The 12327-nt window shown below is 51.6% G+C and overlaps 3 non-coding genes across 3 annotated transcripts; all 3 read left to right on the top strand.

The window, feature by feature from the left end:
- Positions 1 to 4536: 4536 nt before the first annotated feature.
- TRNAL-AAG (transfer RNA leucine (anticodon AAG)) lies at positions 4537 to 4618 on the top strand. The gene has a single exon. It is a non-coding gene; the product is annotated as a tRNA-Leu (tRNA).
- Positions 4619 to 7437: 2819 nt separating this feature from the next.
- Positions 7438 to 7519, top strand: TRNAL-AAG (transfer RNA leucine (anticodon AAG)). Its single transcript has one exon. It is a non-coding gene; the product is annotated as a tRNA-Leu (tRNA).
- A 1367-nt stretch (positions 7520 to 8886) lies between these two features.
- TRNAL-AAG (transfer RNA leucine (anticodon AAG)) lies at positions 8887 to 8968 on the top strand. Its single transcript has one exon. It is a non-coding gene; the product is annotated as a tRNA-Leu (tRNA).
- The last annotated feature ends 3359 nt before the right edge of the window (positions 8969 to 12327 follow it).

A 12327-nucleotide genomic window follows, 5' to 3' on the forward strand; every position in this document is an offset into this window, starting at 1 on the left:
TGCGATTCGTTTTTTTCTCACTTCTTGCCCCCATCTCCCACCTTGCCTCATGGTCTCCCCTCCTCTGCGCACCTGACAGTTTGCCTGCCCTTCCACTGCCTGTCTCCAGACTTTCCAAGGAGAAAAGGCAAAGCACTAAAGCGGGCCGGGCAACGGGTCAAGTTCCGCTTTCGGCGGCTAGCAGGAAGGTAGCGTGGCCGAGCGGTCTAAGGCGCTGGATTAAGGCTCCAGTCTCTTCGGAGGCGTGGGTTCAAATCCCACCACTGCCACTTTTCCTGGCCTTGCATTTTAAAGAAGAACGTAATTTGACCTCTTCCTTCATTAGTGCCACCCCTGTCGCAATGAGCAAGCGGATGGTATGCCACACCCTGCAGGAAAAAGGTTTCGCTTCTGACGTCTTGCTTTTCTGGACATCCAGTCTCAAGTTTCCCATCTGGAACGGCGCTCCCTGCTGCTTTGTGAAGGCTTGCTGCAAGAGCCTTCGAAACCCAGGAGCTCTTGCGTTGAGCTGTGACGCGTCCTGGGAAGACCTCCCGTTGCAGCGGAATGAGCCCCACTTCCAGGGCGTGCTGGTAGCAAATTTCCCACAGCCCACAGGGAGCAAACGATCCCAGGTGTGATGTATCACCAGGAGAGGCTGAGATGAGAGTAAGGGTTCACGCGTGTGCCCGGACCAAGGTTAATGATGGGATTAGAGCTAGGGTTAGATGCAGGGAAAGAGTGAGAGTTATAATTAGGGATAAAGCTAACAGGTGATCATTACTCGTCATGTAACATGATACAAAGGGTCACAAGAGGAACTGATTCAGGGTTACAATTTGGACTTCGCAGACAACAGGAGCACTAAATGGTGCTGAGGGGGACTCAATAAAGCGGACCGGCCGCCTAATGTAAGCAATTGTGCACAAATATTGTACGATGACTAGCGTTGCCGGTGCTTTTTTCTGAAAGAGTCAGTTCCTGGCACCCATTCCCTACTTGACTCAACCTAATCTTCAAGAATATTTGTCAAGAACTAAAAAAAATCCAGAAAAGGTTTAACCTCCCGGTCTCCCGCGTGACAGGCGGGGATACTGACCACTATACTAATGAGGAGACGTGAGGGCATGAAATGAACAGCTGCTGATGTCTGCACAGCATCCAGCGACCACCTAGATGGCCTAGGGGGTCTCATTTTCCCCCGTCAAACGGCTTGCCCGATCTAAGGCTAATTTCTTTCTTTTTATCGGCACCAGGCTTAAAACTCAGTTTAAGGTGATCGTTCCGGGCTATGTTTGACTCCAGAGTTGAACCTGTCATCCCGCCTTTCCTCAGCAAATCAAGCTACCCATCTCAAGTCTCATGAGCTGAGGACGGCAAAGTCCCTGTGGGCTTAGGACAGTCAAAGAAACCCCTGGGCTGCATGCTAAGCCCCTTTTTGGCTTCACTTTCCGAAACCTGCCCCAGCTTGCGATTCGTTTTTTTCTCACTTCTTGCCCCCATCTCCCACCTTGCCTCATGGTCTCCCCTCCTCTGCGCACCTGACAGTTTGCCTGCCCTTCCACTGCCTGTCTCCAGACTTTCCAAGGAGAAAAGGCAAAGCACTAAAGCGGGCCGGGCAACGGGTCAAGTTCCGCTTTCGGCGGCTAGCAGGAAGGTAGCGTGGCCGAGCGGTCTAAGGCGCTGGATTAAGGCGCCAGTCTCTTCAGAGGCGTGGGTTCAAATCCCACCGCTGCCACTTTTCCTGGCCTTGCATTTTAAAGAAGAACGTAACGTTGACCTCTTCCTTCATTAGTGCCACCTCTGTCGCAATGAGCAAGCGGATGGTATGCCACACCCTGCAGGAAAAAGGTTTCGCTTCTGACGTCTTGCTTTTCTGGACATCCAGCCTCAAGTTTCCCATCTGGAACGGCGCTCCCTGCTGCTTTGTGAAGGCTTGCTGCAAGAGCCTTCGAAACCCAGGAGCTCTTGCGTTGAGCTGTGACGCGTCCTGGGAAGACCTCCCGTTGCAGCGGAATGAGCCCCACTTCCAGGGCGTGCTGGTAGCAAATTTCCCACAGCCCACAGGGAGCAAACGATCCCAGGTGTGATGTATCACCAGGAGAGGCTGAGATGAGAGTAAGGGTTCACGCGTGTGCCCGGACCAAGGTTAATGATGGGATTAGAGCTAGGGTTAGATGCAGGGAAAGAGTGAGAGTTATAATTAGGGATAAAGCTAACAGGTGATCATTACTCGTCATGTAACATGATACAAAGGGTCACAAGAGGAACTGATTCAGGGTTACAATTTGGACTTCGCAGACAACAGGAGCACTAAATGGTGCTGAGGGGGACTCAATAAAGCGGACCGGCCGCCTAATGTAAGCAATTGTGCACAAATATTGTACGATGACTAGCGTTGCCGGTGCTTTTTTCTGAAAGAGTCAGTTCCTGGCACCCATTCCCTACTTGACTCAACCTAATCTTCAAGAATATTTGTCAAGAACTAAAAAAAATCCAGAAAAGGTTTAACCTCCCCGTCGGTCTCCCGCGTGACAGGCGGGGATACTGACCACTATACTAACGAGGAGACGTGAGGGCATGAAATGAACAGCTGCTGATGTCTTTACAGCATCCAGCGACCACCTAGATGGCCTAGGGGGTCTCATTTTCCCCCGTCAAACGGCTTGCCCGATCTAAGGCTAATTTCTTTCTTTTTATCGGCACCAGGCTTAAAACTCAGTTTAAGGTGATCGTTCCGGGCTATGTTTGACTCCAGAGTTGAACCTGTCATCCCGCCTTTCCTCAGCAAATCAAGCTACCCATCTCAAGTCTCATGAGCTGAGGACGGCAAAGTCCCTGTGGGCTTAGGACAGTCAAAGAAACCCCTGGGCTGCATGCTAAGCCCCTTTTCGGCTTCACTTTCCGAAACCTGCCCCAGCTTGCGATTCGTTTTTTTCTCACTTCTTGCCCCCATCTCCCACCTTGCCTCATGGTCTCCCCTCCTCTGCGCACCTGACAGTTTGCCTGCCCTTCCACTGCCTGTCTCCAGACTTTCCAAGGAGAAAAGGCAAAGCACTAAAGCGGGCCGGGCAACGGGTCAAGTTCCGCTTTCGGCGGCTAGCAGGAAGGTAGCGTGGCCGAGCGGTCTAAGGCGCTGGATTAAGGCTCCAGTCTCTTCGGAGGCGTGGGTTCAAATCCCACCACTGCCACTTTTCCTGGCCTTGCATTTTAAAGAAGAACGTAATTTGACCTCTTCCTTCATTAGTGCCACCCCTGTCGCAATGAGCAAGCGGATGGTATGCCACACCCTGCAGGAAAAAGGTTTCGCTTCTGACGTCTTGCTTTTCTGGACATCCAGTCTCAAGTTTCCCATCTGGAACGGCGCTCCCTGCTGCTTTGTGAAGGCTTGCTGCAAGAGCCTTCGAAACCCAGGAGCTCTTGCGTTGAGCTGTGACGCGTCCTGGGAAGACCTCCCGTTGCAGCGGAATGAGCCCCACTTCCAGGGCGTGCTGGTAGCAAATTTCCCACAGCCCACAGGGAGCAAACGATCCCAGGTGTGATGTATCACCAGGAGAGGCTGAGATGAGAGTAAGGGTTCACGCGTGTGCCCGGACCAAGGTTAATGATGGGATTAGAGCTAGGGTTAGATGCAGGGAAAGAGTGAGAGTTATAATTAGGGATAAAGCTAACAGGTGATCATTACTCGTCATGTAACATGATACAAAGGGTCACAAGAGGAACTGATTCAGGGTTACAATTTGGACTTCGCAGACAACAGGAGCACTAAATGGTGCTGAGGGGGACTCAATAAAGCGGACCGGCCGCCTAATGTAAGCAATTGTGCACAAATATTGTACGATGACTAGCGTTGCCGGTGCTTTTTTCTGAAAGAGTCAGTTCCTGGCACCCATTCCCTACTTGACTCAACCTAATCTTCAAGAATATTTGTCAAGAACTAAAAAAAATCCAGAAAAGGTTTAACCTCCCGGTCTCCCGCGTGACAGGCGGGGATACTGACCACTATACTAATGAGGAGACGTGAGGGCATGAAATGAACAGCTGCTGATGTCTGCACAGCATCCAGCGACCACCTAGATGGCCTAGGGGGTCTCATTTTCCCCCGTCAAACGGCTTGCCCGATCTAAGGCTAATTTCTTTCTTTTTATCGGCACCAGGCTTAAAACTCAGTTTAAGGTGATCGTTCCGGGCTATGTTTGACTCCAGAGTTGAACCTGTCATCCCGCCTTTCCTCAGCAAATCAAGCTACCCATCTCAAGTCTCATGAGCTGAGGACGGCAAAGTCCCTGTGGGCTTAGGACAGTCAAAGAAACCCCTGGGCTGCATGCTAAGCCCCTTTTCGGCTTCACTTTCCGAAACCTGCCCCAGCTTGCGATTCGTTTTTTTCTCACTTCTTGCCCCCATCTCCCACCTTGCCTCATGGTCTCCCCTCCTCTGCGCACCTGACAGTTTGCCTGCCCTTCCACTGCCTGTCTCCAGACTTTCCAAGGAGAAAAGGCAAAGCACTAAAGCGGGCCGGGCAACGGGTCAAGTTCCGCTTTCGGCGGCTAGCAGGAAGGTAGCGTGGCCGAGCGGTCTAAGGCGCTGGATTAAGGCTCCAGTCTCTTCAGAGGCGTGGGTTCAAATCCCACCGCTGCCACTTTTCCTGGCCTTGCATTTTAAAGAAGAACGTAACGTTGACCTCTTCCTTCATTAGTGCCACCTCTGTCGCAATGAGCAAGCGGATGGTATGCCACACCCTGCAGGAAAAAGGTTTCGCTTCTGACGTCTTGCTTTTCTGGACATCCAGCCTCAAGTTTCCCATCTGGAACGGCGCTCCCTGCTGCTTTGTGAAGGCTTGCTGCAAGAGCCTTCGAAACCCAGGAGCTCTTGCGTTGAGCTGTGACGCGTCCTGGGAAGACCTCCCGTTGCAGCGGAATGAGCCCCACTTCCAGGGCGTGCTGGTAGCAAATTTCCCACAGCCCACAGGGAGCAAACGATCCCAGGTGTGATGTATCACCAGGAGAGGCTGAGATGAGAGTAAGGGTTCACGCGTGTGCCCGGACCAAGGTTAATGATGGGATTAGAGCTAGGGTTAGATGCAGGGAAAGAGTGAGAGTTATAATTAGGGATAAAGCTAACAGGTGATCATTACTCGTCATGTAACATGATACAAAGGGTCACAAGAGGAACTGATTCAGGGTTACAATTTGGACTTCGCAGACAACAGGAGCACTAAATGGTGCTGAGGGGGACTCAATAAAGCGGACCGGCCGCCTAATGTAAGCAATTGTGCACAAATATTGTACGATGACTAGCGTTGCCGGTGCTTTTTTCTGAAAGAGTCAGTTCCTGGCACCCATTCCCTACTTGACTCAACCTAATCTTCAAGAATATTTGTCAAGAACTAAAAAAAATCCAGAAAAGGTTTAACCTCCCCGTCGGTCTCCCGCGTGACAGGCGGGGATACTGACCACTATACTAACGAGGAGACGTGAGGGCATGAAATGAACAGCTGCTGATGTCTTTACAGCATCCAGCGACCACCTAGATGGCCTAGGGGGTCTCATTTTCCCCCGTCAAACGGCTTGCCCGATCTAAGGCTAATTTCTTTCTTTTTATCGGCACCAGGCTTAAAACTCAGTTTAAGGTGATCGTTCCGGGCTATGTTTGACTCCAGAGTTGAACCTGTCATCCCGCCTTTCCTCAGCAAATCAAGCTACCCATCTCAAGTCTCATGAGCTGAGGACGGCAAAGTCCCTGTGGGCTTAGGACAGTCAAAGAAACCCCTGGGCTGCATGCTAAGCCCCTTTTCGGCTTCACTTTCCGAAACCTGCCCCAGCTTGCGATTCGTTTTTTTCTCACTTCTTGCCCCCATCTCCCACCTTGCCTCATGGTCTCCCCTCCTCTGCGCACCTGACAGTTTGCCTGCCCTTCCACTGCCTGTCTCCAGACTTTCCAAGGAGAAAAGGCAAAGCACTAAAGCGGGCCGGGCAACGGGTCAAGTTCCGCTTTCGGCGGCTAGCAGGAAGGTAGCGTGGCCGAGCGGTCTAAGGCGCTGGATTAAGGCTCCAGTCTCTTCGGAGGCGTGGGTTCAAATCCCACCACTGCCACTTTTCCTGGCCTTGCATTTTAAAGAAGAACGTAATTTGACCTCTTCCTTCATTAGTGCCACCCCTGTCGCAATGAGCAAGCGGATGGTATGCCACACCCTGCAGGAAAAAGGTTTCGCTTCTGACGTCTTGCTTTTCTGGACATCCAGTCTCAAGTTTCCCATCTGGAACGGCGCTCCCTGCTGCTTTGTGAAGGCTTGCTGCAAGAGCCTTCGAAACCCAGGAGCTCTTGCGTTGAGCTGTGACGCGTCCTGGGAAGACCTCCCGTTGCAGCGGAATGAGCCCCACTTCCAGGGCGTGCTGGTAGCAAATTTCCCACAGCCCACAGGGAGCAAACGATCCCAGGTGTGATGTATCACCAGGAGAGGCTGAGATGAGAGTAAGGGTTCACGCGTGTGCCCGGACCAAGGTTAATGATGGGATTAGAGCTAGGGTTAGATGCAGGGAAAGAGTGAGAGTTATAATTAGGGATAAAGCTAACAGGTGATCATTACTCGTCATGTAACATGATACAAAGGGTCACAAGAGGAACTGATTCAGGGTTACAATTTGGACTTCGCAGACAACAGGAGCACTAAATGGTGCTGAGGGGGACTCAATAAAGCGGACCGGCCGCCTAATGTAAGCAATTGTGCACAAATATTGTACGATGACTAGCGTTGCCGGTGCTTTTTTCTGAAAGAGTCAGTTCCTGGCACCCATTCCCTACTTGACTCAACCTAATCTTCAAGAATATTTGTCAAGAACTAAAAAAAATCCAGAAAAGGTTTAACCTCCCGGTCTCCCGCGTGACAGGCGGGGATACTGACCACTATACTAATGAGGAGACGTGAGGGCATGAAATGAACAGCTGCTGATGTCTGCACAGCATCCAGCGACCACCTAGATGGCCTAGGGGGTCTCATTTTCCCCCGTCAAACGGCTTGCCCGATCTAAGGCTAATTTCTTTCTTTTTATCGGCACCAGGCTTAAAACTCAGTTTAAGGTGATCGTTCCGGGCTATGTTTGACTCCAGAGTTGAACCTGTCATCCCGCCTTTCCTCAGCAAATCAAGCTACCCATCTCAAGTCTCATGAGCTGAGGACGGCAAAGTCCCTGTGGGCTTAGGACAGTCAAAGAAACCCCTGGGCTGCATGCTAAGCCCCTTTTCGGCTTCACTTTCCGAAACCTGCCCCAGCTTGCGATTCGTTTTTTTCTCACTTCTTGCCCCCATCTCCCACCTTGCCTCATGGTCTCCCCTCCTCTGCGCACCTGACAGTTTGCCTGCCCTTCCACTGCCTGTCTCCAGACTTTCCAAGGAGAAAAGGCAAAGCACTAAAGCGGGCCGGGCAACGGGTCAAGTTCCGCTTTCGGCAGCTAGCAGGAAGGTAGCGTGGCCGAGCGGTCTAAGGCGCTGGATTAAGGCTCCAGTCTCTTCAGAGGCGTGGGTTCAAATCCCACCGCTGCCACTTTTCCTGGCCTTGCATTTTAAAGAAGAACGTAACGTTGACCTCTTCCTTCATTAGTGCCACCTCTGTCGCAATGAGCAAGCGGATGGTATGCCACACCCTGCAGGAAAAAGGTTTCGCTTCTGACGTCTTGCTTTTCTGGACATCCAGCCTCAAGTTTCCCATCTGGAACGGCGCTCCCTGCTGCTTTGTGAAGGCTTGCTGCAAGAGCCTTCGAAACCCAGGAGCTCTTGCGTTGAGCTGTGACGCGTCCTGGGAAGACCTCCCGTTGCAGCGGAATGAGCCCCACTTCCAGGGCGTGCTGGTAGCAAATTTCCCACAGCCCACAGGGAGCAAACGATCCCAGGTGTGATGTATCACCAGGAGAGGCTGAGATGAGAGTAAGGGTTCACGCGTGTGCCCGGACCAAGGTTAATGATGGGATTAGAGCTAGGGTTAGATGCAGGGAAAGAGTGAGAGTTATAATTAGGGATAAAGCTAACAGGTGATCATTACTCGTCATGTAACATGATACAAAGGGTCACAAGAGGAACTGATTCAGGGTTACAATTTGGACTTCGCAGACAACAGGAGCACTAAATGGTGCTGAGGGGGACTCAATAAAGCGGACCGGCCGCCTAATGTAAGCAATTGTGCACAAATATTGTACGATGACTAGCGTTGCCGGTGCTTTTTTCTGAAAGAGTCAGTTCCTGGCACCCATTCCCTACTTGACTCAACCTAATCTTCAAGAATATTTGTCAAGAACTAAAAAAAATCCAGAAAAGGTTTAACCTCCCGGTCTCCCGCGTGACAGGCGGGGATACTGACCACTATACTAACGAGGAGACGTGAGGGCATGAAATGAACAGCTGCTGATGTCTGCACAGCATCCAGCGACCACCTAGATGGCCTAGGGGGTCTCATTTTCCCCCGTCAAACGGCTTGCCCGATCTAAGGCTAATTTCTTTCTTTTTATCGGCACCAGGCTTAAAACTCAGTTTAAGGTGATCGTTCCGGGCTATGTTTGACTCCAGAGTTGAACCTGTCATCCCGCCTTTCCTCAGCAAATCAAGCTACCCATCTCAAGTCTCATGAGCTGAGGACGGCAAAGTCCCTGTGGGCTTAGGACAGTCAAAGAAACCCCTGGGCTGCATGCTAAGCCCCTTTTCGGCTTCACTTTCCGAAACCTGCCCCAGCTTGCGATTCGTTTTTTTCTCACTTCTTGCCCCCATCTCCCACCTTGCCTCATGGTCTCCCCTCCTCTGCGCACCTGACAGTTTGCCTGCCCTTCCACTGCCTGTCTCCAGACTTTCCAAGGAGAAAAGGCAAAGCACTAAAGCGGGCCGGGCAACGGGTCAAGTTCCGCTTTCGGCGGCTAGCAGGAAGGTAGCGTGGCCGAGCGGTCTAAGGCGCTGGATTAAGGCTCCAGTCTCTTCAGAGGCGTGGGTTCAAATCCCACCGCTGCCACTTTTCCTGGCCTTGCATTTTAAAGAAGAACGTAACGTTGACCTCTTCCTTCATTAGTGCCACCTCTGTCGCAATGAGCAAGCGGATGGTATGCCACACCCTGCAGGAAAAAGGTTTCGCTTCTGACGTCTTGCTTTTCTGGACATCCAGCCTCAAGTTTCCCATCTGGAACGGCGCTCCCTGCTGCTTTGTGAAGGCTTGCTGCAAGAGCCTTCGAAACCCAGGAGCTCTTGCGTTGAGCTGTGACGCGTCCTGGGAAGACCTCCCGTTGCAGCGGAATGAGCCCCACTTCCAGGGCGTGCTGGTAGCAAATTTCCCACAGCCCACAGGGAGCAAACGATCCCAGGTGTGATGTATCACCAGGAGAGGCTGAGATGAGAGTAAGGGTTCACGCGTGTGCCCGGACCAAGGTTAATGATGGGATTAGAGCTAGGGTTAGATGCAGGGAAAGAGTGAGAGTTATAATTAGGGATAAAGCTAACAGGTGATCATTACTCGTCATGTAACATGATACAAAGGGTCACAAGAGGAACTGATTCAGGGTTACAATTTGGACTTCGCAGACAACAGGAGCACTAAATGGTGCTGAGGGGGACTCAATAAAGCGGACCGGCCGCCTAATGTAAGCAATTGTGCACAAATATTGTACGATGACTAGCGTTGCCGGTGCTTTTTTCTGAAAGAGTCAGTTCCTGGCACCCATTCCCTACTTGACTCAACCTAATCTTCAAGAATATTTGTCAAGAACTAAAAAAAATCCAGAAAAGGTTTAACCTCCCCGTCGGTCTCCCGCGTGACAGGCGGGGATACTGACCACTATACTAACGAGGAGACGTGAGGGCATGAAATGAACAGCTGCTGATGTCTGCACAGCATCCAGCGACCACCTAGATGGCCTAGGGGGTCTCATTTTCCCCCGTCAAACGGCTTGCCCGATCTAAGGCTAATTTCTTTCTTTTTATCGGCACCAGGCTTAAAACTCAGTTTAAGGTGATCGTTCCGGGCTATGTTTGACTCCAGAGTTGAACCTGTCATCCCGCCTTTCCTCAGCAAATCAAGCTACCCATCTCAAGTCTCATGAGCTGAGGACGGCAAAGTCCCTGTGGGCTTAGGACAGTCAAAGAAACCCCTGGGCTGCATGCTAAGCCCCTTTTCGGCTTCACTTTCCGAAACCTGCCCCAGCTTGCGATTCGTTTTTTTCTCACTTCTTGCCCCCATCTCCCACCTTGCCTCATGGTCTCCCCTCCTCTGCGCACCTGACAGTTTGCCTGCCCTTCCACTGCCTGTCTCCAGACTTTCCAAGGAGAAAAGGCAAAGCACTAAAGCGGGCCGGGCAACGGGTCAAGTTCCGCTTTCGGCGGCTAGCAGGAAGGTAGCGTGGCCGAGCGGTCTAAGGCGCTGGATTAAGGCTCCAGTCTCTTCGGAGGCGTGGGTTCAAATCCCACCACTGCCACTTTTCCTGGCCTTGCATTTTAAAGAAGAACGTAACGTTGACCTCTTCCTTCATTAGTGCCACCCCTGTCGCAATGAGCAAGCGGATGGTATGCCACACCCTGCAGGAAAAAGGTTTCGCTTCTGACGTCTTGCTTTTCTGGACATCCAGTCTCAAGTTTCCCATCTGGAACGGCGCTCCCTGCTGCTTTGTGAAGGCTTGCTGCAAGAGCCTTCGAAACCCAGGAGCTCTTGCGTTGAGCTGTGACGCGTCCTGGGAAGACCTCCCGTTGCAGCGGAATGAGCCCCACTTCCAGGGCGTGCTGGTAGCAAATTTCCCACAGCCCACAGGGAGCAAACGATCCCAGGTGTGATGTATCACCAGGAGAGGCTGAGATGAGAGTAAGGGTTCACGCGTGTGCCCGGACCAAGGTTAATGATGGGATTAGAGCTAGGGTTAGATGCAGGGAAAGAGTGAGAGTTATAATTAGGGATAAAGCTAACAGGTGATCATTACTCGTCATGTAACATGATACAAAGGGTCACAAGAGGAACTGATTCAGGGTTACAATTTGGACTTCGCAGACAACAGGAGCACTAAATGGTGCTGAGGGGGACTCAATAAAGCGGACCGGCCGCCTAATGTAAGCAATTGTGCACAAATATTGTACGATGACTAGCGTTGCCGGTGCTTTTTTCTGAAAGAGTCAGTTCCTGGCACCCATTCCCTACTTGACTCAACCTAATCTTCAAGAATATTTGTCAAGAACTAAAAAAAATCCAGAAAAGGTTTAACCTCCCGGTCTCCCGCGTGACAGGCGGGGATACTGACCACTATACTAACGAGGAGATGTGAGGGCATGAAATGAACAGCTGCTGATGTCTGCACAGCATCCAGCGACCACCTAGATGGCCTAGGGGGTCTCATTTTCCCCCGTCAAACGGCTTGCCCGATCTAAGGCTAATTTCTTTCTTTTTATCGGCACCAGGCTTAAAAATCAGTTTAAGGTGATCGTTCAGGGCTATGTTTGACTCCAGAGTTGAACCTGTCATCCCGCCTTTCCTCAGCAAATCAAGCTACCCATCTCAAGTCTCATGAGCTGAGGACGGCAAAGTCCCTGTGGGCTTAGGACAGTCAAAGAAACCCCTGGGCTGCATGCTAAGCCCCTTTTCGGCTTCACTTTCCGAAACCTGCCCCAGCTTGCGATTCGTTTTTTTCTCACTTCTTGCCCCATCTCCCACCTTGCCTCATGGTCTCCCCTCCTCTGCGCACCTGACAGTTTGCCTGCCCTTCCACTGCCTGTCTCCAGACTTTCCAAGGAGAAAAGGCAAAGCACTAAAGCGGGCCGGGCAACGGGTCAAGTTCCGCTTTCGGCGGCTAGCAGGAAGGTAGCGTGGCCAAGCGGTCTAAGGCGCTGGATTAAGGCTCCAGTCTCTTCAGAGACGTGGGTTCAAATCCCACCACTGCCACTTTTCCTGGCCTTGCATTTTAAAGAAGAACGTAACGTTGACCTCTTCCTTCATTAGTGCCACCTCTGTCGCAATGAGCAAGCGGATGGTATGCCACACCCTGCAGGAAAAAGGTTTCGCTTCTGACGTCTTGCTTTTCTGGACATCCAGTCTCAAGTTTCCCATCTGGAACGGCGCTCCCTGCTGCTTTGTGAAGGCTTGCTGCAAGAGCCTTCGAAACCCAGGAGCTCTTGCGTTGAGCTGTGACGCGTCCTGGGAAGACCTCCCGTTGCAGCGGAATGAGCCCCACTTCCAGGGCGTGCTGGTAGCAAATTTCCCACAGCCCACAGGGAGCAAACGATCCCAGGTGTGATGTATCACCAGGAGAGGCTGAGATGAGAGTAAGGGTTCACGCGTGTGCCCGGACCAAGGTTAATGATGGGATTAGAGCTAGGGTTAGATGCAGGGAAAGAGTGAGA

This window comes from Ambystoma mexicanum, unplaced genomic scaffold, assembly GCF_040938575.1.
Source record: "Ambystoma mexicanum isolate Mex_15411 unplaced genomic scaffold, UKY_AmexF1_1 Mex_scaf89, whole genome shotgun sequence".
NCBI classification, from domain to species: domain Eukaryota; kingdom Metazoa; phylum Chordata; class Amphibia; order Caudata; family Ambystomatidae; genus Ambystoma; species Ambystoma mexicanum.